General features: G+C 37.0%; 1 pseudogene; it reads right to left on the bottom strand.

Annotated features, from left to right (window-relative positions):
• Window positions 1–4,698: 4,698 nt before the first annotated feature.
• On the bottom strand, window positions 4,699–4,788 carry LOC114228594 (small nucleolar RNA U13; annotated as a pseudogene).
• Between the last annotated feature and the right edge of the window lie 500 nt (window positions 4,789–5,288).

Below are 5,288 nucleotides of genomic sequence, written 5' to 3'. Positions count from 1 at the left end.
CATGCTGGCCGGGCTCTACCATGTTTTTAACCAAGAATCTCAATAACAGCATGTGACTTCATTGTATATCAAAGAAGGAAGGGGTATCTTTAAAATTTGATTCAGATTTGGTGTGTCAAAAGAATAAAGAAATTGTTCCATCTGAGGGAAACATACAGATCTGCAAGAGATATTAAAATGTAGTTAATATTAAATTTCAGTTGCACTTCCAAAGGATTGCCTATCACCAAATAAAGAAATATTTAATTTTTTATCGTAAGGGTTGCAACTAAGATAACAAATCATTAACTACCAGGGTTTTTAGCTGGTGTTTAGTCTTTCCCCATATTGGGTTATATTATAGCTACATTAACAGTAGCTAATGGTACCCTATGTTGTATACTAGTATGCCAGGCAAAAGTGGTTCAACCTTGGTGTACTTATTTTCCTTTTGATTTCTAAGTGCTTTTGGTCATTTGAAATACTTGTAAAGTATACTAGGGAGAATAATGCAAGGTAACTATTGTATATATAAAGGCTCCAAATTGTACATTCCTCATGGTTTGTCAACAATACAGCTAAAATGTGCAAAAAAAAATATTGGGATTGGCAGGTCCTAGCTTCCCCCTTCAATTGTCTGTGCTTGAACTGGAAAATTAGAAAAGCAAAAAGAAAGATGCTGTGTTTTACACTTTATATTAAAAGAGTTTTAGAATAAGAATAAATACTAATTACTTTACTGCAATATTAAGTTTCAGAGTAAAATGAGGCATTTAATTAACATCAGTGAAAAGGAGAGGCGAGTTCATAAGAGATGATGATAAATGATAAATAGAATGAATGCCTCTTACACTTTATAAATAAATGTTCTTAATAAATCTAAGAATTTAAACAGAGAATTTGTTTAGGGAGATAAAGGCTCCTTTTGTTCCCAGTTTACTTGGTTACTTAAAAAATAACTCTAAATTCTTCCTAGGAGTTTTTAATTTTAAGTGATAGAGCTTTATTAAGTAAGAACTTTGGTATAAGTGTTATGCACCCTTAAGTTTTTCATGAACCTTTTTTTTTTAAGAATTAGAGTTGCCAGCTATGGATAAGAGCCATCTAGTGCTTACATAAGCCAATGGGATGAACATATGCCAAGAGCAGACCATCACCATCACTGTGACCTGTTAGGAGATGTACCTGCACTAGCAAGGCCCTGTGGTAATATCAGGAGTCAGGTAGCAGATGTATGTGCAGTGTGTAGAGTTTCAAAAGAAATCTTTCCCTATGAAAAACCTCAAAGTTTATCCAGCAGGCACAAGGCATGTATGCCACAGTGAGACTGAACACTTGCTAAAACACATGGTAGGAAACAAATGTAGCCAGTCATTTAGCTAATGGAGCAGATTCGTGAGCCTAAAGAAATAGGCCTTTCAAGCCACTAGATTTTGGAGTGATTGGCTGCAAAGCAATAGATAATCAGAACAGCTACTAATTATCTATCCAAGACAATTAGTTTAACATGCTATGATGTGAAATAAAAGCTTGGGATCACAATTATTGGCAATATGTTAAAAGAATGGGGAGACAGGTGAAATCCCTTATCCATTCTGGAATTAAGAATTTTTTTTAAAACTCCTATGACATAAACCTAAAGCAAAGTTCAGAGATTTCAACAATAGCTTACCTGTCCATGAACTTCAACCTCATGTAAAATTTTATAATATTTACTATATCAGACTACCCAGATCTAATATTTCCACTGACGATGATAAAATATTAGAAATTGAAGACATCTCAGAAATCTTCTAGTTCCTCACTGACACATGAAGAAACAGAAATGTAGAGAGGTGAAGTGACTTGTCTGAAGTGTCTCAACTCATTCATACAAGGTCATTGGCTAGAATTCAGATCCTTTGATGTCACGCCAAAGCCCTTTTACTATTATGGCGAGGGGGGGGGGCATACAAGATTAGGGTAACTATTCAGTTTTTTGTTCTTTCACTAGACTATTTTTGATTTAAGTCTCTATGAATCAGTCCTTCTGAAGACAAAAACTCTAGCAAGAATGCTTACAATAGAAAGAAAACACTTCATTCATTTTATTCATTCATTGACTAAGTGGCACATGCTGTTCCAGGTAGGGAGGCCGTGAATTTCAGAGGGGAAGAAGGAGACTAGAGACAGAGGGTCTAAAGAAAATAAATAGGTAGGTCAAATAAGTTCACATGTTGATTCATCCTAAGAAGAAAATGAAACAATGAAAGGGAGACAGTGACTACTTTAGATTAAAGAAAGTCTTTCTAAGACATAAACTCTTACCCTAGAAGTGGAATGACTACAAGGACCTGGCCATGCGAGGCTCTGAGGAAGCCCACTCTGGAGCATGGAGGCAAAGGGCCTGAATCCAGAATGAGTATGGCCAAGCAATCCAGGAGGGGAACGGCCCATGTGGCTAGAGTGTGGTGCCTGAAGGAGACAGTGGAAGGTGATGAGGTCAGAGAGAGATAGAAGCTCTATCCTGTTCATGATAAGAAGTTTGAATTTTATTTTATTTTTATAGTGTGTGGTGTGTTGTGTTTTTTGTTGTTTTTTTTTGTTTGTTTGTTTTTTTACAGATTTTAGAGAGGAAGGGAGAAGGGGAGAGAGATAGAAGCATCAATGATGAGAAAGAATCACTGATCGGCTGCCTCCTTCATGCCCCACACTGGAGATTGAGCCCACAACCAGGCATGTGTCCTGATCAGGAATCGAACCGTGACCTCCTGGTTCATGGGTCGATGCTCAATCACTGAGCCACATCAGCTGGGCTGAATTTTATTTTTCATGCTAGTGGATCAATTTGAAGGTTTTACACAGGGAAACATGATTCCTCTATTGATTTTTTTCTTTTTAAATCACCATGACTGTCTATGTGGAGAACAGGTTACAGTGATGCCACTATAATTTGATCTATATTGTGTGACATGCAGCAGAAAATAAAACAATCTAATCAGAAAAGACAAGGCAAAAAGAACTGGAATTATTTGAATATTATTTTGTCAAGCCAATTGGGAAAAGAAAGTTACAGAAAAGGACAGCTGAAATCTGGAACCCTATACATCTGGCTGTTGACAAAGGAAGGACCTTGCCATCTAGTTTTACTCAATACAGTTTAAGAATCCAGAAACTTTGAAGAGAGTCATTAAAACTCATGCTACAAATTATGTGGTCAATATCACTCTATTTTGCAAAGGTCAACATAATGAATCTTAATGAGAACATTAATATATTATACTAGAGGCCCAATATACAAAATTCGTGCAAGAGTAGGCCTTCCTTCCCCCGGCTGCTGGCACCAGATTCCCTCTGGCACCCGGGACCTGGGCTTCCCTCGCAGCCCCGGCTTCATCCGGAAGGTCGTTTAATTAGCATATTACGCTTTTATTATTATAGATTCTCAATCTATCTTATTTTCACATTCTTTTCTCTTGACTTTGATCATTTATTCCACTTTTTCATGACCTGTCCTTGAGTGAATGGAGATTGCATCTGCCTCATTTTTCCTGGGGACCAAAGTACTCAACCTGTTGAAGCAACCTGATAAGCAGTAAGTCTAACCCCTCTGATATATGTGAAAAGACTCCATAAGAGGTAAATAGGCACCAGTAAGGTACTATGTTAGTATTTTAGGTATGCCAGCTCATGAATCTTAACAAAAACATCATAAGATAAGTTTTGTTTTTTCCATTTTCCAGGTAAGATTGTTGAGACTCAGAATGTTTGCCAAACTCTCTTGGGTCACACAGCCAGTATATGGCAGAATTGAGGTTTTAATTCAGGAGACTATGGAACTCAATGACCAAGACCTTCTCCTTGGAATTGTCCAGAAAGAATTCATTGTGCTGTAAGAGAACCTTAGGGAGAGTTCTGCCAGGCCTCCTAGTAGACCTTGTGGGACCTGGAGTGTGTACCAATTTTCAGTCATTATTTATCACCTCCTCATCACTAATGGGAATATCCCTACACATTTTTAAACAACTTAGTGATAACTGATATTAGCGGCAATTCAGAACATTAGGATTAGTGTAGCATTATAATAGCTTTAAAGTTGTCTTTTATAAAACAACTTCTTATAAGGTTGGATGGCATGTAAAATCCACTCCCATTCCTACTGCAGTTCAGTGATGCAAATTGTTTTCCCTTTTGTGGTAATTTAAAGCTCCTCTGAACTGGCTCCAGTGATTTCAGAATTTGGCCTCCAAACAGTCATGCTCTGATACAGAACCCTACAGTGAGAAATTCATTTTCTGCTTGACTTTGTAAGTGAAATTACACTCTGACACTGCTCCTTGCTGCTGTCGCTGAACGGTATTAATGAAACATGGCACCAGAAATTTATTTGCAAGGTTGTCTACTATTATATCCTTTGGTTTGAAATGCCTTTACAGATCCCTGTGACAAGAGGGGTGGGGGAAGAACACTCTCAGTGTGGCCAGAAAATCAAACAAATTGTTGGATTTCCAGATTGAGAAGAAGGTAACATTTTCAGAGATATCTTGAATGAGAACTTTTATCTTATAAAAGAGAACTGTTCTCAGAAAAGAAAACTATATAGATCATTACATTCTGCTGTGAAATCTCAAACTTAAGGTTGTCTCTAAATAGCGTGTTCCTGTTTATCATAAATTAGAAGTCATTATAGGGTGTACCATCCTTCAGAAAGGGAAGTTATCTCTTTTTTTTTTTTTTTCACATCAGACGAGTAATGTGCCAATGTCCTAATAAGGTTTGAAGGCGGCACATTTCACACCCAATCATCACACTTATGAACTTTAAAAGGATCTGGAAGTTATCTTGATAATGAAACTCATTGTTCAGGCTATGGTTACAGAAGCAAAGTGTTTAACATCAGGATGAAGTTTCTTGGAGTATTTCCCTGTTGACTGACTTTGTACTTCCCTCATTCTGAGAGAACAAAACCAACCATATTTAAGCAGCAGCCTGTTTAGATACTCTGATTAGAAGACAACTCACTCAAGATTCTTCCAATTTCCTGTCCATATTCTTGCCAATTCAACATGATTTATTAATTACATGGAGTCAGTCAGATTTCTATCCAATTTGCACTCAAGGGTCATCTACACATGCTCCTGAGCTATCTCCCTGTGCTTTACTTTCACACCCAAAGTAAGCAACGTACTCCCACCTCCTTGTATTTCTATGTTAAAACAATATGGTGAGTGGTTTATATCATGGGTAACCTGGTTAATAGTTGAGCATACTTTTCATGATGATTGCTATCTTCCTAGAAAAGACACATAATAGAAAAACAAAAGATATTT

This window comes from Eptesicus fuscus, chromosome 18, assembly GCF_027574615.1.
Source record: "Eptesicus fuscus isolate TK198812 chromosome 18, DD_ASM_mEF_20220401, whole genome shotgun sequence".
Classification (NCBI taxonomy): Eukaryota; Metazoa; Chordata; class Mammalia; order Chiroptera; family Vespertilionidae; genus Eptesicus; species Eptesicus fuscus.
The sequence above is the reverse complement of the archived record's forward strand: the minus strand, read 5'-3'. Positions and strand labels throughout refer to the sequence as shown.